Source organism: Pleurodeles waltl, chromosome 6 (assembly GCF_031143425.1).
Source record: "Pleurodeles waltl isolate 20211129_DDA chromosome 6, aPleWal1.hap1.20221129, whole genome shotgun sequence".
Classification (NCBI taxonomy): Eukaryota; Metazoa; Chordata; class Amphibia; order Caudata; family Salamandridae; genus Pleurodeles; species Pleurodeles waltl.
In genome coordinates, this window is record NC_090445.1 from 808,398,384 (window position 1) to 808,422,292 (window position 23,909).

Consider the following 23,909-nt stretch of genomic DNA (forward strand, 5'->3'; position numbering starts at 1 on the left):
GGGGAGCTTCTGAGGAGGCCTCCGTCCCCTCACCTGTCTTCGGCAGATGAGCAGTGAGCCAGTCCGGTACACTGTTGTGTTCAGGCACCAAAGCAGGTGCCTGCTTGTGCCCAGGGGGAGCTCCGAGGACAGTGAGACACCGGTGCACTGGAATCTCTCACAGCCGGGTCGCGGCAGTGATATTCCACGGAGGTACAGCACTTACGAGCGCGGGGGCATTCCAGAGAACCCTGGGTCGCGGCGGTGATCTTTTGGCAACCACAGAGCACTTTTCAAAGCGCTAGGACCACACCATTAGCCAGGGTTGCAGAGTGATTTCCTCACAGCTTCGTCATTTTTCCACGGCGCAGGGGGGCACAGCCAGTGCTCTCCAGACGCTCAGTCATGAAAGCAGCACTGCTCGTGCTGGAGGGGTCAGGGCCCACAACACCCTGCCCCCGGAGACAAAAATTGAAGATGGAGCACAGGGCTGGCGAACCCAGCTACAGGCCAGCACAAAAGTGAATGCAAGCAGTGGCAGTTCCCCCTAGTGACCAGGCAGGTCACAGGTTAGCACAGCAGCAGCAGTCCAAGGTGGTCCTGGTGAGTCCTCTCAACAGCGTCCTATGTCCAGGTCCAGGTAAAGTTTCTGGAGTCCCAAAAATGTCTAAAGAATGTCTAATTTGTGGAGAAAATTCCACTGTACTTATACTAAGTTTACAGTGTGTTTTACAATGGGGAGGAGAGGGGTTCCTACCAGTTACAACTGGTTCTGGGAGTGTACTTTCTCTCCTCCAGCAGAGGCTCCAAACATCAATCAGGGGATAAACAATCCTATTGTGTGAGGCCAGACACAGCCTTTACAAATGCAGGTGTTCCCCGCCTCTCCCTTCTCTCAGCCCAGGAAGACTATACAATATGTAGATGCACCGCTGTTTCATCTCCACCCTCCCTGTGTACAGGCTGTCTGAAAAGTATGCTCAAAGCCCCAACTGTCAGTCTGCCCAGACGTGGATTGGAATCACAAAGTCATAAGCACAGATAAATGCGCACTTTCTAGAAGTGGCATTTCTGTGAAAGTAATAAAAAATACACCTACACCAGTAAGCAGCATATCTTATCACTATCACAACCATACCAAACATGCTTACACTTCCCCTCATAAATCAGACAATACCTCTTACACATAAGGCAGGGCATTTCTAATGCAATCCTATGAGAAGGCAGCACTCACAGCAGTGAGACACCAAGTTAGGCTGTTTGTCACTACCAGGACAGGCCACGCAACCTGGCACATGTCCTGCCTTCTACATAGGGCCAGCTAGGCATACCATAGGGGTGACTTACATGTAGTGAAAGGGGAGTTCTGGGCCTGGTAAGTAAATTTAGATTCCAGGTCCCTGTGGCAGAAAACTGTGCACACAGGCCCTGCGCTAGCAGGCTTAAGATAGATTTGACAGTCTACTTCAATGGATGGTGCAAACAGCGCTGCAGGCTCACTAGTAGCATTTCATTTACAGGCCCAGGGTATAGGGATAACACTTTACAAGGGAGTTATAGGTAAATTAAATATGCCAATTAGGTATGAGACAATCATATCAATTCTACAAGGGAGAGCACATGCACTTTAACACTGGTTAATAGTGAAAAAGTGCTCAGAGTAACAAAGGTCAGAAAAATAAGGAGGCAAAAGGCAAAAAGTCTGGGGAATGACCCTGTAAAAGGGCCAGATCCAACACATAGGAATACAATATAACAGCCATGACGTATCATATGTCAGATTTGTGAGAAGTGGCACCACACCTACTGTAGTGCCACCTCACATGTCCCACCTACTGACCCACAATGCCATTATGTATGTACCATAAACAATAAATGACCCACCATGGTCAGAGTCACTGTTAGACAGTGCAGGTCATGGATGCTGTAGTGGGACCCTGTAGATGTATTTAGAACATCACTGACCTTACATGCACTGTGCTAAGTGACACATTTGCAAAGTGGCTGAGCCCCATCCCATAGCCTGCACTGTGCATGTGTTGACTGTATAAATGATGATTCATGTATTGGAAGATAGGAGAGGCAATGTTTAATGTACATCATCCAGAAACAATCGGAAACACACCCTTGGACACCTGATGGCTGGCACAAACATCAGCTGCCACTCAAGAGCACTAAGGGACATATGTAAGAGCCCCTAGTGCCATTGTCATTGCCTGCACTGTATGTACAAGTTGGCGGATGACCCTCTTTTGTGACTTGAAGCAACATTGGAAATAGGGCCCCCTCCCATGCTGCACTTTGTGTGGAAGGGCCGTGCAGTGTGTGTTGCCGTGGGTGTGTCACCACAAGATACATAGCATGATGAAGCTGATTCAGATGTAGGTGTCACCTAAAACCTAAGGCTGTGCCAACATCAAGAACTGCTCCGGGGTGGCCTTTGCAGGTTGCAGTAAGGAAATTGACTGGTATTTGACCTCATATGAATGCACCATCTATGCATGCTGCATACTGTTGCAAACACAGAAAGAGCTAATTGCCCATGAAAATAGTATATGTATTGGAAGATGTCCCTTCCTGCACAGATACATTGATCTCCAAAGGGCAGCCAGGCAGGCACCCTAGTGTAAGGTTGTCTGTGCTTGTGCACGGTTGCATATTAGGCGCCAGCACAGGAGACAACATAGGGTTGCCATGTAACATATTGTACATGGTGCATTCCTGCATAGTGATAATGATGCAGCACAGCATTGCTGATTCTGGAGATGTGTTGTGCACTGTCACTTACTATTAAAATGGGCCTAAGTGTTGCACTTCATCTGTACTGAAACATGTCAAAATGGCTGGGATGTCCAGGGTTTGAGGAGCACTACCATATTGTCATTACCTCTGACCCCATTGTGTTACAAGGATGTGTCACATCCCCTCTAGTGATAGCACACTGCTACCAAGATGCACTACAAAACACATGGTTCATACATACTGAGCATCAGTTAGGAAACCTAATTATATGTCCCAGGTCCGTGAGCCAATTCCGAAGATTGTCATGTCCAATCACACAGTGCTAGGAAAACTTGTCACAAGGCCAGGAACTCGCAACATACCAAAAACATGTCTGAGTCACAATCAACTTCAACTGACAACTGCCATGCTACATACTAAACCTGTTGCAAGCTTTAACAACAACTTACATCTTTCATCCTTTGCAGTGCATATACATGTATACACTATTAACAAAATACACACCAAGAATAGTAGTCCAGGTATTGCACCATTTATAGTCCGTGGACCACTGGACCCAAAATGCATGGGCGAGGCCCACACTCGATACCAGATCAAAACAGAGAGAACACTGCAGGGGCATCAGATAGAAATACAACAGGCACCTCAGGGGGAAGGGAAGGGGGGGCACCTCAGCCGGATGAGTGCACGACGCCAGATCCATGAGGGGGCTCAATGCCCACTGTTCAATCCTGGGGAGTGCAAAGCCACAGTCTCCCAAGACTCTCCAGTGGGTGGTTTGCCCACTGCATTATCCTGGGGAGTGCAAAGCCACAGTCTCTCAAGTCTCTCCAGTGGGTGGTTTGCCCACTGCATTATCCTGGGGAGTGCAAAGCCACAGTCTCTCAAGTCTCTCCAGTGGGTGGTTTTCCCACTGCATTATCCTGGGGAGTGCAAAGCCACAGTCTCTCAAGTGGATAACAGTCTCCACTGGTTCTGGAGGGGGACTGGTGCCCAGAGTGCTTCATCCTGTGAAGGACAGAGGTAGTGGATGGATCTCTCCACTGGTTCTCGAGGGGGACTGGTGCCCAGAGTGTTTCATCCTGTGAAGGACAGAGGTAGTGGATGGATCTCTCCACTGGTTCTGGAGGGGGACTGGTGCCCAGAATGCATCACTCACCACGTGACGGTCCCTGTTGCATCAGTGCCCCTGCCGCTCATGGGCTAGCGGTGCTTGAGTTGGCAGTGCCCTGTTCAGCGGTGCTTGATTTGGCGGTGCCCTGTTCAGCGGTGCTTGAGTTGGCGGTGCCCTGTTCAGCGGTGCGTGAGTTGGCGGTGCCCTGTTCAGTGGTGCTTGCCCTGTTCAGCGGTGCTTGATGTGGCGGTGCCCTGTTCAGCGGTGCTTGCCCTGTTCAGGGGTGCTTGATTTGGCAGTGCCCTGTTCAGCGGTGCTTGAGTTGGCGGCGCCCTGTTCAGCGGTGCTTGATTTGACGGTGCCCTGTTCAGCGGTGCTTGAGTTGGCGGTGCCCTGTTCAGCGGTGCTTGATTTGGCGGTGCCCTGTTCAGCGGTGCTTGAGTTGGCGGTGCCCTGTTCAGCGGTGCTTGCCCTGTTCAGCGGTGCTTGATTTGGCAGTGCCCTGTTCAGCGGTGCTTGAGTTGGCGGTGCCCTGTTCAGCGGTGCTTGATTTGGCGGTGCCCTGTTCAGCGGTGCTTGAATTGGCGGTGCACTGTTCAGCAGTGCTTGCCCTGTTCAGCGGTGCTTGAGTTGGCGGTCCTTCATGGCCCAGCAGTGCTTGAGTTGGCGGTCCTTCATGGCCCAGCGGGTCTTGTGCTGGCGGTCCTTCATGGCCCAGCGGGTCTTGTGCTGGCGGTCCTTCATGGCCCAGCTGGGCTGGGGCTGGCAGTCCTTCATGGCCCAGCTGGGCTGGGGCTGGCGGGGGCCTCCTGGGCAGCTGGGCTCGGGCTGGCAGTGCCCTCCTGGGCAGTTGGGCTGGGGCTGGCGGTGGCCTCCTGGGCAGCGGGGATGATGGCGGTCTTCTCCGCTGTGCTGCTCTTCCCAGACTTGCCGGGTTTATTGTGGCCCTACCCCACCTTGGGAGCTGTCACAGCTGAGTCCACACTCCCACCGGGACCACTGGGAGCGGCTTGGGTGGCTGGAGACTTCCCCCTCTCCCGCCGGGCACTGGCCAACTTCTGATGCTTCACAGCAGGGGGACTGGCTGTGGTGTGGCTCCGTGCCACACTGGCTGTCCTGGTGGCCGGTGCACTCCACACACCTGTGACTACAGGCACCACTGGTCCCGGAGATGTTGTGGCTGAGGTGCTACTTCGGGACCTATGAGATGGACAGGGTGGGGGAGGTGTGGGAAAAAGGTCAAGGCGAGACAGGAAAAGTTTTTGGGACACACTGGGACGGGTAGCTGGAGGGGGTTTGGGAGTGGAGGAAGAGGTTGTGGTAGTAAGAGGTGTACGTTGGTGACTTTGGGTGAAGGTGCATGTGCTGGAGGCTGTCGCGAGGTGGATGGCTGTTGGGTGGGTGTGTGCCTACGTTTGTGTATCTTGGGAGGGGACGTCACAGACACACTGGGAGAGGACACAGGGGACATGTGAATGGTAGTGGGGGTGGTGACTGCACATGAGCGGGGTGTGCTGGTGGGTGTGCTGGTGAGGGACATAGTGGCTGTAGAGGTTATGCATGCAGGTGTGTGTGTAGACGAGACTGGGAGGGAGGAGGGGGACAACGAGGAGGGGGACACAGTGGAGACAGTGGATGTTGGTGTGTCTGATGCTTGCGTGAGTGCTTGTGGGATGTGTGGTGCTTATGTTTGCCTGAGCTTCCCTTGTGTGGTGAGGTGTGTGCAGGCTGGTCTGATGGTGTGCTTGGGATAGGCAGAGGTACAGGGGATTGGGTCTGGGTGGAGGAAGTTGGAGGGGGAAGCTGGACACAGGGACAATGGCTGCCATCCGTGCTGAGGCCAGAGTTTGAAAGGCTCGGTGAAGGGCCACCTGACCAGAATGAATGCCCTCCAGGAATGCATTTGTTTGTTGCAACTGCCTTTCTACACCCTGGAGGGCATTCAAAATGGTAGACTGCCCAACAGTGAGTGACCTGAGGAGGTCAATGACCTCCTCACTGAGGGCAGCAGGGGTGACTGGGGGAGGGCCTGAGGTGCCTGGGGCGAAGGTGATGCCCACCCCCCTGGGTGAGCTGGCACGGGGCAAAGGCTGAGGGGTTGCTGGGAGGGCGGTGCTGGTAAGGGGGGTGGCGGCTGTACCTGTAGATGCGGGGGCACAGATGTTGCCGCCACCACAAGGGAGCTCCCATCAGAAGACGAGTCTGTGTTGCTGGTGTCAGCTCCTGTCCCCGCCGTGGAGCTTCCCTCGCCCTCCGTCCCACTGGTGAATTCTGAGTCCGTAGTGTGGCCCTCCATGGCCATGTGGGATGCAGTGGCCATGTGGGATGCAGCTCCCTTGTGCTCCGGTGCCACTGCTCCTCCGCCTGATGATGCTAATGCACACAAGAACAGGGAAACCACAAAAAGGGAGGGGGGAACCGAATAAAGACATGTTGAGTGCATGGATTACCGCTACCGTTGGCGGACAAGACAGACACAGAAGCCCCCTGCACTACGCCGCGCTCTTGGGCTCTACAGTGCAATTCCTGGGAAATGGCCTACAAGGCTATGGACGACATCTGCACACATAGATGACACAGGGGCATGAATAGCTGTACTTGGCACTCTACAGAGGTGGGGTGGGGAGGCCACAGGGCCATGCCTTATGGAGGGGCCTAGCCTACAGAACTCGCCCTGGCCTAGGGAAACCCACAGCCCTCCTCCCCCACCCAGACAATTCCACTGTGCGCAAAGTCAGCTGAATGAGAGTGTACTCTCCCCCTTGTGTCTGCTGTGATTCCCTCAAGCGCCCATCCAACTCCGGGTAGGCCACTGCCAGGATCCTGAACATCAGGGGGTCATGGTTCGACGGGCACCCCTCCCACATTGGGAGGCCATGCGTACCATCACCACCGGCGTACATAGTCATTGGCTCCTGGGACCCATAGGGTCCAATGTTAACCAATGCAGCATTGCGCGGCGGTCTCCGACCGCCTACCGCAACGGTGTACAACGCAAGCGCAGTTACCTCACATCCCATTGTCCCACTTTAGAGGTCAGGCAGCCGCCATTTCAGGGGCCCACATGGCCTAATTTCCAACTGCGTCACACATACCTAGGCCTAGTCTCAACACACATACAGGCCATCCATTGTGTATGATTGGTGTTCTGGGTAAACTGTGGGTACGTACCTCTGAGTTGTTTGACTCTGTGGTCGCTGTTGTCCTTCATAGGCACCGTCCGCTGGGACATGTGAGGAGATGGCAGAATCCTCCGGTGTTCCGACCGCTGTTGGACCTGTCGACAATGGAGGAAAGACATTTGATAATCACCTACAGGTTTGACCGTGCCACAATCCAGGAACTGTGTACCCAGTTGGAGCCAGAACTGATGTCAGCAATCCGCCATCCCACAGGAATCCCCCTCAAGTGCAGGTGCTATCAGTGCTCCATTTCCTTGCAAGTGGGTCTTTTCAAACAACTGTGGCCATGGCATCAGGGATGTCCCAGGCTATGTTTTCCAACGTATTGTCCAGAGTGTTGTCTGCCCTGCTGAAACACATGCGGAGCTACATTGTTTTCCCTCCGGTGGAGGATTTGCCTACAGTGAAAGGTGACTTCTATGCCCTTGGACATATCCCCAACATCATAGGTGCCATTGATGAGACCCATGTGGCTTTGGTCCCCTCCCACAGGAGTGAACAGGTGTACAGAAACCGGAAGAGTTATCATTCCATGAATGTACAGATGGTATGTTTGGCAGACTAGTACAGTGCACTGTGTGTCTAACAGTTGTCTCTCGCCATTTGCAGGTGACTCTGCCTACCCCAACCTGTCATGGCTACTGACCCCAGTGAGGAATCCCAGGACCAGGGCAGAGGAACGCTACAATGAGGCCCATGGGCGAACTAGGAGGGTGATCGAGCTGACCTTCAGACTCCTGAAGGCCAGGTTCAGGTGCCTGCATATGACAGGTGGATCCCTATTCTACTCACCAAAGAAGGTGTGCCAGATCATCATGGCCTGCTGTATGCTTCACAACTTGGCTTTGCGACGACAGGTGCCTTTTCTGCAGGAGGATGGTCAAGATGGCAGTGTTGTGGCAGCTGTGGAGACTGTAGACAGTGATGAGGATGAAGCAGAGGAAGAAGACATGCAGAACAGGGACTCAGTGATCCAGCAATATTTCCAGTGAAACACAGGTGAGAATACATTCCTGCCTACTACATGTACTTTTCAACTACTACCTCTCTACTGTCTGTCATTTTCACCCAGTGTATGGTCACTGAGTTGTCACTTTCCCTTACGGTTTCACAGATGTGGGTCCCAACGCGTGTCATCTGCTTAGATTCCTCATGGACTAGAGCTGTGTGACATAGGTATGTTGACATTACTATTTCAAGAACATTTTGTCACTGTAATTGCAAATACACTATTTCGAAACCACAGACAGACTCCAGATCATTTTGTGCTTTAGGTGTGTTTATTTAAATGCAAAATATTGGAGGAGGGAGTTAAATGGTGAGGGGTGATGGCAGAGGAGTGTCCATGGCAGAGTCCAGTCTATTAGTCTCACAGGTGCATTGCCCATATGGGCATAGGAAGTGGAGCTGGGGCAGTTTAATTATGGACAGGGTGACAAAGTGGGACAGTGGGATGACAATCAGGGTGGTCTCATTTCTTGGTGGGGGTCTTGGCATCGTGTTCTGTCTTGTTCCTGGATCTCAGGGACCGTTTGCGGGGTGGTTCTCCCTCTGCAGGGGGTGGGGTGCTGGTGTGGTGGTCCTGTGGCGGGGCGTCCTGTCCACTAGCGCCGGTGGAGGTGGTGGGCAGTTCATCGTCCATGCTAGTGTCAGGGGCCCCTTGTAGTGCCACAGTGTCCCTCCTGGTGTTAAGTAGTTCCTTCAGCACCCCTACGATGGTGCCCAGGGTGGAGCTGATGGTTCTGAGTTCCTCCCTGAAGCCCATATACTGTTCCTCCTGCATGCGCTGGGTCTCCTGAAACTTGGCCAGTACCGTTGCCATCGTCTTCTGGGAGTGGTGGTATGCTCCCATGGTGGAGGAGAGGGCCTCGTGGAGAGTGGGTTCCCTTGGCTTGTCCGCCCCCTGTCGCACAGCAGCCCTCCCAGTTCCCCTGTGTTCCTGGGCTTCCGTCCCCTGGACCGTGTGCCCACTGCCACTGCCCCCAGGTCCCTGTTGTTGTTGGGGTGGTGGGTTATCCTGGGTTCCCTGTAGTGGTGGACACACAGCTGATTGACGTGTCCTGGGGACGGAGGTATGGGCCTGCTGGGTGGGTGCTGTGCTGGTGTTTCCAGAGGGGGGAAGGTCTGTGGTGGCCTGTGCCTGTGGGAGGGGAACCGACTGTCCCGAGGCCCCCGATGGTTCGGGCTGGTCATCTAGATCCAGTTGGACAGAGGTGCTGTCATCACTGTGGGCCTCTTCTGTGGGTGGAGTGGACATGTCTGGACCCTCCTGTCTGGTGACATTGGATATTGGTCCTGCAGGGGTGGAACGGCATGATTATTGCATCTGGGTGGGGCATGGTGTGCAATGGGTGGGTGACCGTGTACCCCAGTGCTGGCATTCCTGTGTGGGAGCTTGTGTGATGATGGTTTAGGGGGGTGTATGGGTATGTGCAGTGGGCATGCTTTGGTGATGGGTGTCCATGCTTTGTTGTTGCATGCAGGGCTTGGTGTGGGATGTGTGGTTTGTGATATTGGTACATTTGTGAGGAGTTGAAGTGATAGGGTTGAGGGCGAGGGTGTGGGTATGTGATAGCATGCAGGTAGGGTGGGGGATGTGATAGTTTGACTTACCAGAGTCCATTCCTCCACCAACTACTGCGAGGCCCTCAGGATGCAGAATCGCCAAGACCTGCTCCTCTCATGTTGTTAGTTGTGGGGGAGGAGGTGGGGGTCCGCCGCCAGTCCGCTGAACCGCAAGGTGATGTCTTGAGACCACGGAACGCACCTTCCCCCGTAGGTCATTCCACCTTTTCCTGATGTCCTCCCGATTTCTTGGGTGTTGTCCCACTGCATTGACCCTGTCCACTATTCTTCGTCGTAGCTCCATCTTCCTTGCAATTGAGGTGTGCTGCATCTGTGATCCAAATAGCTGTGGCTCTACCTGGACGATTTCCTCCACCATGACCCTTAGCTCCTCCTCCGAGAACCTGGGCTGTCTTTGCCGTGCCATGGGGTGGTGTGGGTGATGTGTGGGGTGTTGTGTGTGGTGATAAGTGTGGTGATATGTAGTGGTGTGTTGTGTGAGGTGCGCGGAAGTTGTGTGGGTGATGGTGTTATGTGCCTGTGGATGCTGTTGTACTTGCTGGTGGTGTCTCTCTCTGTGCTTCGTTCTCAATTTTTGGTAGTAGGGGTTTGTGTGTGATTTGGGTGTGTGTTTTATATTGTATTGGGTGTGTGGGAGTGGTGTGTGTATGTGTATCAGGTGTGTGTATTTTGAATTGTCCAATGTGGCTGTGTTTTGTAAGATGGTGTGTATTTTGAGCGCGGCAGTGTGTACCGCCAATGGAATACCGCGGTTGAAAGACCGCTGCGTGGATTCGTGTGTCGTGATAGTGTGGGCGTATTTCTGTTGCCGTGACGGTGGAGGTTTTATTTTCACCAGTTTATCACTGACCTTTGGTGTGGCGAACTTGTGTGGGTGTCTGAATTTTGGCGAGTTCCGAGATGTGGGTCATAATAGCTGTGGCGGAATTCCGCAGCCGCGGCGGTGTGTTGGCGGTCTTCTGCACGGCAGTAAGCAGCTTTTACCACCAATGTTGTAATGGCCCCCTATGTACCAAAGATGTACACATGTCAGGCGAATATGCTGTCTTCATTCAGCTCTCAATAAACTCTAAATCCAAAAATGTAGACAAATGTAGGGTCACACTTCCTAGGTAGCAATAGTTCACCGATCATCAACAAAGTCTGACCTGCGTATGCATCTTCAAATAGTATGCTCTGTATAACAACATCACACATCACATACCAATACAAAATACACAATCAAATATCAGAAGTATTGCATTGTACTGAATGCTAAACATATGTGAATACACTGTTGTCAGACATGCAAATATATATGCATGAAGTGCACAAATTTGCATGCTGTTGACTCCATAACACACACATTGGTGAAACAGACCAATCACACCCTTACCACATTGTTGCATGGACTACCACATGTGGCCATGTCCAATATGCCACACTGCAGCACAGCCCATGTCATATATAGGTTGATCCAGGATGCATCTAAGGACTATGCAAAAAAACATGTTATCAGGAATCGAGTCAAAAAATATTAAGCAAATGCATTTTAAACATCCGCAAACGCAAAGAAAATGACACATGGGCCCTTAACATGAATTCTACCTTCATACTCCTCTTATTGCAGCCTCTGTGAAATCAACGCATAACTGTCATGCGTATATGTAAACGACTAATAAACGTTGCGTAGCGTCTACATAAACCTACGCAAATGTCAAATGCGTCAAATTAAAACATGCATAAGTGAAAAACATGATCCACAGGGACAGGGAGTGATGTAATAAGAAATCCTGTCTACAAGCATGGTACAGTGGGTGTGGGTATATTTTCACTTTCTCTTTTCAGTCTGTGCCTTTGTGACTGTGTGGTTGTGTTTTGGAGCTGGTGGTTGAGTCTTGGCTGTGTATTGAAATTTTTGGTGTCCCTTCTGTCATGTCCTGTTGTATTTTGTGTGCATTTTTTCCCAGTAGTTGTGGTTTTGTGTGTTTTTTGTCTAGATTTGTATTTGTACTGTGAAGTGTCTGTCCGGGGTTGTTAGTCATTTGGGATAGTTGGGATAAGTTAGTGGGGTTCCGTTTCCGTTTATTTTTCATTCTTGGTATTTGGGGTCAACTCTGACCATAATTCAACATGTCTGGAAGGGGGAGGATGACCAGAATCTCAGAAGAGCTTGGTGGATTTGTGTGGCTGGTATCCCACTACCTGCCAATGATGCTTGAGATGGGTGGCCGGGTGATCCTCGGATACCACACCGAGGCCAGGCGGCTGCGGTAGGGCAAGGGACTCCACCAGTTGAAGTGCATTTACAGGACTGACAATAATGAGCACCAGCTTAAGCATCGCTAGGCAGATCTGGTGGCTATGGAACAGGATCTGCTCGATTACCTTGGGATTGAGATTGGCGGACCTATTGATGAGTCTCCCATTGGCAAACTATTGACTGTTCACTGCTCTTGAATGACAGTAGCAGATGAGTTGGAGTGCTGCTTGCTATGCTTGTGGACAGGTTGTAGGCAACCAGAATGAAGAGTATCTGCACCAGTCTAGGCCTGGAGATCTCATGTCCAACAATGATACCAATGCAGGTCAGATGTCTGATGAGTCCTGCACAACCATCACAAAGACACACATTTTAGAGTTCATAGAATCACCTGTGTCCCGACATAGTTTCATGCATGAAACGCCAAGGCACAGCCAGCCTACCATTTTTTCACAGGATTGTCTCAGCAAAGTGGTGCAATGCATGCCTAGTGCAACTTTGTCAACATTTCACACACATGACCCATGCCTCAGCCATTATGTTAGAAAAGGGAGTTTACCCGCCATAGGGCCCAATGGATATGGGGCATTTGATACTATTAGACAACTTTGTAACATCAGTCATGAATTAATCAATGCAGGATAGTTGCAGACTTACAATTGAGCCACATTTCTATCACTAAGCACCTCTGGGTGCCTGGCAGAACAAGCTTGAGTACCTGAGTTATAAGTCTTGCATAGCGCCAGGGTAGTGTCATGTTTTTTTACACTACCATGTTGTGCCGTCTTCTACACATGGTGTTGTCAGGGGTGTGCTAAATGCACACATCATGTTGAGCAGCACCAGGGGCCTGAATAATGAGAGGTTAGCGCCGCCCATGCAACCTCAAATACATAATTTGTAAATTATTGTTGCGTAAGCGTTGGAAAAAGATGCAAAGGCGGACCTCACTTTTCATTATTCAAGTCCCAGGTGCTGCCTCACTGTTGTCCTATTGGCCGCTTTCTGTCATTGTGCAGGCCATGTAAGGGAGAATGAACATGATTTGGGAATAGACTACTGGCAGTTCCATGTTCCAGTTCATGTTCTGTCACAGACTGCCCCTACCCCCCATACCTCACATATGTGCAGAGTCTGTTCCACTAGCCTACAGCTTCTCACTGACAGTATGAGACTGCACAGCATCAGCTCCATCTCTGCCACATCACTCACTAACCTGCATCTCCAGATGCATCCTCTGACCACAGAGCAAGTGTGTCTGTGTTGAACGCTATGTCAATTATTGACAATAGTGTTCAATGGCAACAGTGGCAGGCCAACTAGTATTTGCAATACATGCATGTTACAATGCAGTCAATGTGGAGGTAGACAAAGCAACTGCACATGAGTGCACAGCCAGGGCAATTTCTTAACGGTGTCTGTCTTTTGATAGCACAAACATTTAACTCTGTTCATTGAAGGGTGTGTAATGCAAATCCCCAACTGTTTGCTATACCCACTCAATCCCAGGGTAGTACCGTGTCTGTGAGCTATGATGATAACATAGTTGTTACCTACATCTGTAGTAGGCAAAAATGCCATGGGTGTGACAATGGTCCTGCCACTGTTACGATCATAGCATGCCCCTCAGATGGAAAATACATGATCAATCACATTTGTCAATGGAAGTGTCACGCTCACAGACAGCTGCATGACAATGACCCATATGGATGTTGCAGGGTGTAACACTAAATGAGTCTCTGGCCCAGAGCTAGTGTCCAAATGTGTGGCTCTAACTCACCCGGGTGTCTGTGTCATTGTTCTATCATAGTTCTGTGTCTGGTGCATTGTTTTACACTAGGATAACTAGCTCTGTCCTCTCAACTAGGTCATACTGAAATTTGCTGTCCACTCGCAGTGACTATGATTTGACACTAAGAATGGTTTACCATTCATGTCTTAGAGATGGAGAAGCCCCCTACATTATTGGTGAAGTGGCATGATTTGAAGACCCAGATGTATCCAGTAAGTGTGCTAATGTGTGTCCTGTGAAATAATCATGGGTTTGGTGTGAGTGAGTCATGTGTGTTGAATTCAATGCCAAATGTGAGAAGCTGTCCAATGATCAGATTTCAAAGTAGGCTGGATGGTGACATTATGGCCGATTTAAAGGATCCCCAAGCACCACCAGAGGGTCACATCTTGTGAGGCTTGTGGTGCACAGTGGCCAGCATCGTGTACACAAGGTGGTGACAAGCCATATGTGGGCCATATGTGACCAAGAATGCAACGCTGTGAGAAAATTGGCAGTGGTGCACTCTATCATTCTCACAGCACAGGGATGCATCACAATGAACCCAATTTGGTGCATCCCTGTATTGTCATGAAGATGGAGGACTGGGCTGGCAATTGTCCCCCAGCATGGCACTCTGTCTTTAGCATTCCATGTGTGTTACACTTATGTGGAATGTAATTGGCTTGCATGCAGCTGAAGGCCAAACGTGTGCTGGCATGGAAATGGGTGTGAAAGGAATAGTAGTGACAGATCTGGTATTGATAGGTGTCTACACCTGGGCACATGAATTTAGATGTGATAGACCTATGGATACCAGCTCCCTAGTTGTCAGCCCTCCTAACATAGGGTTCACTCCTTGACTCCATGTGTGAGTGGGCAGGCCTTGGTGGATGACCAGGACACTTGAGATGAACGATTGCATGGCCGTCCCCCCCTTTGGCTCATGGGGAGAGGAATACCAAATCTGTAGATAGATTTGATGTTCACAGTGTAGGTGACAGTCATATTGATCAGGCTTGCATGTGCACTTATCAGCTCTGACCCCTTGTGGTTACCAACAGCATCCCGTCCTCCCAATGACATGTCCAAGTTACTTGTGATGTATTGTTGGAAATAGACAAAGATGATGAGGAAGTTTGGGCCTGATCTATGTAAAGTTAGCACTGCCTTTACAGTATTCTTTTTTACGCAAAAGCGGTGCACACTTCCAAAAGTTTGTTTCATTTACTAGGTTTGCGTCGCTTTAGAGTAAAAAATATGATGCTAAGGCAGCGTTGACATTACATTTATCAGGGCCATTGTCTTTTCTGGAATGTGAGTTGGAGTGATGTAGAAGTGTAAGCTGCTAATCTGTACACACACCACACAATGCTGACACTGAAGGTTGCCTGTCTCCATTCTACAGCCGTTAACATGACCAATGATGAGCAGCGTATGTTTCTGAAGAGGGCAGTGAGGTACAGCCATATCCTGGCAGTGGAGTCTGGGTTCAGATGAATGGCTCACTGCTACCGTGCAAAGAAGGCAACACGGCATGGCGGACATTCCCACAAGGGGTCCCCACACTACCTAAGAAGGCTCAGCAGACACCTAGCTCCTCAGCAGTGCAGGGGGCCCCAGCCAGCACCACATCCACAACATCGGCTGCAACTGTATCGACATCAGTGCAACAGACCACACCACCTGCTGCCATGGACACACAATTTCTGCAGGATCTGCAGAGGGATGTATCCCTCATACTAAAACATTGGGACAGCTTGGAGGAAGAGGTGGCCGCTAACACCAAGATGTTGAAATACATAAAAAAATCTAAAGAAGGCCAAACTGTGACTCAGCTGTGATCTGCCACCTCCAAGTTCTGTTCCCTCCCTTCTGATTTTCTAATATATTTTATTGTGGATTTTAGGGGTTAGTGTTAGGTTAGTGTAGGTATGTAGATTAGATAGGATGAGTTGATTTGGGCCGTGTGTTTTTTTTACTTATAATGTGTCAATTGGATAGGGGGTCATTTGGGGTATCTATGAGTTTTCTATAATAAAAAATATAAAAAAAATATATATATATATTTGTTTAGAATTAGTTAGTATATGTGTAGTATTAGTATATGTTGTCCTGCATGTATCTTGTAACTTAAGGGGGCAGGGGGGCAATGTTTAGAGTGTGGTGTTACATGGGTTAGTTAAGTTTAGCAAAGGGTAGATAGCTTTATTTGTTGGATAAGTATAGTTAGAATAGGTTGGTTTAGGATAGGATAGGTTTTATTAATGTTTTAGGTTAGTTGAAATTTTAATAAACAGGTTTGCGTACTCCTATACATTTTGTGTTATATCCTTGGGTCTCAGGGTCTTCCCAAGAGTGCACAATGCAAATTGTGTGTTGGCCTAGGGATTCCGTCCTGCCTCTGAATACCTCTTTTGACATGTGCATCACCTATTGACAACTGAGCTGTCACATTGGCAGTAACAACACATCTACTTGTCCTTGAATCTCATGTACAGTGTACCTACCACTCAAGGTGACTATGTTTAATTTGTATTGGACAGGTAGGTGTGATACTTCAGCTGTCAGTGTTGGGGTCCTGTGTAGGAATGTCAGGAATTGTGGCACATCTGACATCAGCTTACATTGGAACTCTATCCTGCAAAACTGACCGGTGGCAATCACTAATGAGGTTAGTTAACTCTGTATCACTCCAGTGAGTTCTACTAGTACTCCCAGTTGAAGATACTGCCCTAGAGCTGTTTTACAGCCATTCCTGCCATATGTAGTGATTAAAGCATACATGTGTTCTTCATTTGTGACATACTCAGTGAATTTTTTTTCGGGGATGACACCAGCATTAACATTTGTCATGTTAGGGACCTTGTTTGTAGGTATGTGCCCCCACAGTCCTTCACTCTTGTACTTATATTCTGTGACTATTGACATAGCTACACACATCACAATTACTAAGCGTAGTAAATGGATCACAATACACAAACACATGCTGTTTGTTTAGAAGGTGTTTATTTACAAGTGTTGTAGTGCAATATTTAAAGTGTCCAGGTCAGTGACCCCATTTGTAAAATCCATACAATAGTGACGCACCACAAGTCCAGGGTTGAGGGACATGTCATGGGACATGCTTCGATGAAGTGTTGTTAAGTGCGAAAAACAAGAATTGCCAATTGGTAAGTGAGAGACAATGACAGCCCATAGAAGACAGGTCAACAGTGTGTGGATGAAAAGTGCACATATCCATTAGTGCTAACACTGGCATGATCTCAAGCACAGGACAAAGGGAAACACTGCTGATGTGGCATGGGCTGGTGCTACCGGTAACTCTTACGAGTGAAGTTGATCTGTTCCACATCTTCATCCTCTGATGTGTGTGGTGTCTCCTCTGCCCTTGATGGTGGTGGTGGTGGTGAGGTAGAGTGGGCCACACACACTTCAGTGGTTGAGGAGATGGGATTCCAATTCCCAGCAGCTGCCATCTGTGGAACAACATATGGCATCACTGCAGCAAGGAGGAGCAGCAACATCGCTGTGGAAGGCAGCCATGTCTGCCTGAGGAAGGCCACTTCCCGGTGCATGGAGTTCAGCTTGTTCTCAATCACGCTGCTGCCAGTTTGGGAGGGAAGTTATTGTGACCTCTCCCTCATGGCAGAAGCTATGTCTCTCATACACTGCTGGACTCCATGCAGTGGGGAGTGTGTGCCTTGTTTGGCTGCAGTATGTTCATTGGCCATAATGAGGCACCTGCAAATTCTCTCTAGGCTGGCTGCCACAGTCTCCAACCCCACCTACACCTGCTTGGCCAGGTCCCGCTGGACTCCTACCACTGTCCTCTCAAAGCTGGACCCTTGGTCCTCGGAGCCCTCAGATGTGTCAGTGCTAGAAAGGTTGTACTATTGGGGTGTTCAGTGGGGCATCTGGGATGGCTGCTATATTATTTGACCTCCATGCGACTGGAGGAGGTGTCTGGAGGGATACCAGGACTTCTTGGAGAGTCTCTTGGCTGATGATTGTCAGCTGGTCATCCAGGTCATCGGGGTACTCCAGGACAGGCAGATCAGCAGAAGAGCCATCATCCTCTGCAATGAAATTGTGTAAAATCACTCTTTCTGTGTTGTGGCAGTTGACATGTCACGTCACTGACTTGCTACTGGAGGCTCATTGTCATTTTACTTTCCAAACATTGTTCCTGTACATCGTGGTTGAGTCTATCAGTCCTTTGCCTCACCTGAGTGTCACATGAGAGGAAGCTCATATGGCACATTTGGCTGCATCTTATCTACTAGGTGTGATGTAAATCCTTTTGGTGGCTTGACACCATCTTGTTATTGTCGACCCTCCCTATGCATCCATTTGCATGGTAGGGCCTTGCAATGGGTGTTGCAGTGGTAAAGCCACAGCACCAGACATTGCAATATGCCCATGTCCCGGCCTTGCATGTTTCACATACACCCGGGTGGTGCTGAAACCTTACACCACCCCAGTGATGGCATTGCCAAGAAACTAAGCTGTTGCTTCCTTTGATGGCTCCTCATGTTGATGTATGTGTATGTATGCTACATTGCACAGCATACATAGACCTAGTAGAATTCTATTTCATCTCCGGTCTATGCTGGAAGGTGCTCCTTCCTACACAACTATGGTCTCCCCCTCAATGCAGCCATCCTTGCACTATGATGCAAAAGATGCAGCATTGTGGCAGGTCAGCTAAATTGACCCAGGCACAGGGGTGGACCTAGGGATGGCCAGCATGGGTATCATTTGTTGGTGTCTACATCAGTATCTACATGACAGTGCATGATGGTAAATTAGTTTATGGACATAGCTAGTTAACTCGAGTTGAACTTAGGTCTGGGCCTCAAGCTAGTTTGAGGGTGATTTTGCATGTAGTCATACTGGTGCATACATGGACCCTCATTATAAGTCCAGCAGTTCTATGATTACCTGACTGCCATTGTCTATATGACCACCCCCAACAGTGCAGGTAGTAGTGGCACATGTTGTCCATGTGGAATGGCCCATGGGCCAATGGCCTGGCACTGGCAGGTTTCTGGCAGATTACAGACTGGCAATGCCACCTGTCTTGTGACACCAGACCAGTACTACAATCAGGTATGTTCCAGCTTTTCAACCAGCATTTGCATGACATTGAAACCCCCATGCATAGGTTGGTGGTGATGTGGCGTGGTGTGCCCCTGGGTGCCCATGCATAGCCCATGCACCTGGCATGGGCAGTGCAAGGAGATCCATGCCCTGCCCTTTTGTCCTTTCCACTGCCTGATTTGCAGGGCTAGGAGCAGCGTGTCCTATCACACCCAAAGCACCCCAGGACTGACACTGACTCTGTTTGATCCATCAACATAGTTGTGGTGAGTGCCTCACAGAGCTACCATGAGCAGACACATTTCCGCCCGCCATCCCAACATGTGACTCATACTGCCAACCGCAAAGGAAACACTGCACTGGCAGTCTTTACAATACCAGCCTTGCCCATGCATCACCCCCACCGTCAATGTGGAATTGTACACCATTATGTTCTCAGTCATACACCATGTGTTGTATGTGTGTAGTTATTTCCCCAGTCCTATGTGTCACACATGGTTGTGTCAGAGTAGTTGAGGGCTCAGCCTGTATTGCTATGTCCTACAGTTTGCAATCTATAGTACATATTTTCTGTAGTGGCACAATTCTAATCAGTGTCAAAATGTGTTGTTCCACACTACACCAGTTTAGTTGCTCTGGGTAGTGGCATGTTTCCAGTGATACAGTACCCCCCCTGCTATTCCCACAGCACCTGCCCAGATTACTTACCCTGAGGGTTACTGCCTGATGGAGTGGTGGCTATCTTATATGGATGTGTTGTTAATGTTCGGGGTGTTACTGCAAGAGACACCACCATGACGTAACCCCAGGAAATGGTATTGACTGACTTCCAAGTATCTGATGTCTTGGTCATGTTGGTAGATTTTGTTTGACTATATGCAAGGGATGTTGTGATGACACAACCAGAGGCACAGTCATTAGACATGCCTTCCATCCTATCTGCTGCATATGTAAATGTGAGTATTTAGCCCTGGTGATTGACATATGTCCAGGTTGTGTATGTGTTGTGGTGCATGGCACTACCAAGGCGTAGGTACATGTGTTGCTTAAATTTGAGTGGTGCAACTTGCTTCATGTGCAATGTGTCCCTCTGTGCTCCTTTGACATGCATTGAATCTGTCCTATGTGCCTCCACTTTCTTACACTTGACAATTTAGCATTAATTTCCCCCATGCAACTTACCCTGCATTTGTGGTGTTTCCTGGTAGTCTGCATGGTCCTGCTGCAGTTCCAGTGACCAGTTCCTCTGTGATGACCGCTGCAACCATCTCCTCCTTCATTTTGTCCAGGTCATCTTGTGGTGTTGGACTACCACCTCCAGTTTGCAGTGCTGCCTTTCTATTCCTTGCCATTTTCTCCTCTGTCCTTCGCTTGCAATCATGCCAGCATATTTTTCACTCAGGTACGGTTCTCCTCACCTCTGCCACAATGTTGATCTTGTCAACTATCTGCTGCCAGATTGCATCTCTCCTGCCAATTGGCAAGTTGGAGGTGACGAAGAGTTGATACTGGTGCTCTGTCACCTCTCTCACAAGTATTTCATTCTCCTCTGCACTAAAAGTATACTTTCTCTTTTTCTTCTCCCTCCACTGGGACTTGTGTGTGTCCTCCTGGCTGGTTCCTGGTTGTATGGGGTCACCATGGGGTGTCTCCTGGCTTTCAGGTTGCATATTGCCTCTCCTTTGCAATGTTTTCTACATTAGCGTCTGAAGTTGATGCTAATGTGGTTAAAAATGGTGCATATCTGTTTTGCGACAAATGTACGTGCTGTAAAACAGGTTAGAGTCATTTTTGCGGCGTTAACGTCATTTTGCCTTGCGACAAGGCGCAATTGTTAACATCATTTTTTTTTACTCTAACCAGTTTTTAGCGCCATCTTGCGTCATGGTATAAATTTGACAACCATATGGCACTGAAAAAATTTACAGTTTTGCATCAAAAAGTATTAATTGGAGCCTGTGTGTGTGTTATCTTTTTCAAGTTCATTTGTTTTACATTCCACGGTGACATTGTTGTGAAAATGTATGCATGTAAACTTCATTATGCACGTGATCCTTTGCTTTATGGAAATACACAGCTTGGAAAATGTGAAAATCTTTAGCATAATGTTCTGTCATTTGCTCAATTATCGCATAAGTTCCTAATGGGAAAACCTGTCCAAGACTGTTTTGCTCATTTCAACCAGACACCAATAATTTTGAGAGCAACTCAAGGTGCATTTGTCACTTCTCTTGCATTCCACGTTACCTTTTATTTTGATCTATTTTTTAATGACTGTTAGAAATAGGGTCTCTAACTGGCAGAGTGTTAGAAATGGGGTCTTTGGTTGGCAGTCAGTTCACCCCCTGTCCAAGCAAGGACCCTTTCTCTAGTCAGGGTAAGTCACACACAATCCAAATTATCCTGGGCCCACCTTCTGGTAGCTTGGAACTGAGCAGTCAGGCTTATCTTAGAAGGCAATGTGTAAAGTATGTATGCAGTAAATCATGCAATGACACAGTGCAAACACCACAAAAATACACCAGACCGGTTTGGAAAAATATAGAATATTTATCTGAGTAGATTTAAGGTCAAAACGATCAAGATTTGAAAAATACAAGTTGAAATATCACTTTTTTAATGATAAATAGAGTCTTTTAGTTCTTAAAAACATAGGGCCAGATGTAAGTAGCCTTTTGCGCCTCGCAAACGGCAAAAAACGCTGTTTGCGAGGCGCAAAAGGCTTCACGCGATGCAGAAACACATATTGCGAGTCGGTACCGACTCACAAAATGTGTTTCCGACTCGCAAATAGGAAGGGGTGTGCCCTTCCTATTTGCGAGTCGCACCGCAATGTAGAGTTGATTTGTGACCGCGAAAGCGGTCGCAAATCAACTCGCAGTTACCATCCACTTGAAGTGGATGGTAACTCATTCGCAAACGGGAAGGGGTCCCCATGGGACCCCTTCCCCTTTGTGAATGCTCCCCCAAAAAATTTTTCAGAGCAGGCAGTGGTCCTATGGACCACTGCCTACTCTGAAAAAAACCGAAACAAAAAGGTTTTGGTATTTTTTCTATTTGCAGCTCGTTTTCCTTTAAATAGAAAAAAAAACGCTGGGACTCGCAGTTTGCAACTCGCAAAAGGGAATCTTCCTACATCTGGCCCATAGTCCCTCATTACAACCCTGGCGGTCAGTGTTAAATCGGCAGTACTACAACAGGCCAAAAAAATGGGATCACGACCACATCGGAAACCGCCATCATAGACAGCCACTTTAACACTCCGACCGCCAGGGCAGTAGCAACAAACACCGCAACGGTCACCGTCAACAGACAGGCGGAAGACAATGTACCGCCCACTGTATTATAAGGCACCAATCCGCCAGCTTTTCTGGGGCTGTACCAATGACATCAAAAGCACAGCGGAAACAGTACACTGAAGGGGAACTACTCACCTTCCACATTCAACGAAGAACCAGTACGCCATGGAGCCCGAACTGCAGGTCCTCCCCATGCAGGTGTATCTGCTAATAAACCAGATATTTAAACCGACGACCACAGTGAGTACTGCACCTAGCACACAGGGGATGGGGGGGAGGAAAAAGAGAGTGACATACACATGCAACACGCAACACCCCCACCCCACCCTCACCCACAACACCATACACACAAAGACATGCTGCAACATCACATTTACACCGCATTACCCCCTGGAACAACATCATGACAAAAGGATTTGAGTCAAATCTGTGATATTTAGAAAATGCATAATAATGATTGGTAAACCACAGTTCATACAAATATTTACAATATGTACAGAGGGCCATATACTGTCCATTGCAAATGTCCGTGGACCAGTGGACCAAAATATCATGGGCGAAGCCCACACTTGACTCCTGCCTCAAAACGGAGAGAACACTGCAGGGGCATCAGGTCGAAAAAACACAGGCACCTCAGGGGGAAATGAAGGGAGGGCACCTAAGGCGGAAGATGGTACTACGCCACTGCTCCTGGAGGGTGCAACATGCCCACAGCGATGTCCTGGGGAGTGCAAAGCCACAGTCTCTCAAGTCTCTCTAGTGGGTGTTTGTTAGACCTGACAGTCTTAGGGTGGTCACCCCTACCTTTTTGCCTGCCTCCCTCCACTTTTTGGACACTGTTTTTGCTGGTTTTTAGACTGTGCACTTTACCATGGCTAACCAGTGCTAAAGTGCATATGCTCTCTCCCTTTAAACATGGTAACATTGGATCATGCCCAATTGGACTATTTAATTTACTTATGAGTCCCTAGTAGATCGCACTATGGCCCTCATTCCGACCCTGGCGGTTTCAAACCACCAGGGTGGAGGGCAGAGGAAGCACCGCCAACAGGCTGGTGGTGCTTCCCGGGCCATTCTGACCGCGGCGGTAAAGCCGTGGTCAGAAAAGGGGAACCAGCGGTTTCCCGACGGTTTTCCCCTGGCCCAGGGAATCCTTCCATGGGGATTCCGACCCCCTTCCCGCCAGCCTGTTCCTGGCGGTTTACACCGCCAGGAAGAGGCTGGCGGGAACAGGTATCGTGGGGCCCCTGGGGGCCCCTGCACTGCCCATGCCATTGGCATGGGCAGTGCAGGGGCCCCCTAACAGGGCCCCACAAAGATTTTCACTGTCTACTTAGCAGACAGTGAAAATCACGACGGGTGCCACTGCAACCGTCGCGCCCCTGCAAATCCGCCGGCTCCATTCGGAGCCGGCTTCCTCTTTGCAGGGGCTTTCCCGCTGGGCCGGCGGGCAATCTTTTGGAGATCGCCCGCCGGCCCAGCGGGAAAGTTGAAATGACCCCCGCGGTCATTTGACCGCGGTGCGGTCTTTGGCCGGTTTCCGTCCCGGCAGGTGGCGCCCGCCGCGCACCGGGGTCGGAATGACCCCCTATATGTACCCAGGGCTTGTAGATTAAATGCTACTAGTGGGCCTGCAGCACTGATTGTGCCACACACTTAAGTAGCCCCTTAACCTTGTCTCAGGCCTGCCATTGCAAGGCCTGTGTATGCAGTTTCACTGCCAATTCGACTTGGCATTTAAAAGTACTAGCCAAGCCTAAAACTCCCCTTTTTCTACATATACGTCACCCCTAAGGTGTGCCCTACGTAACCCCTAGGGCAGGGTGCTGTGTGAGTAAAAGGCAGGACATGTACCTGTGTAGTTTACAAGTCCTGGTAGTGTAAACCTCCT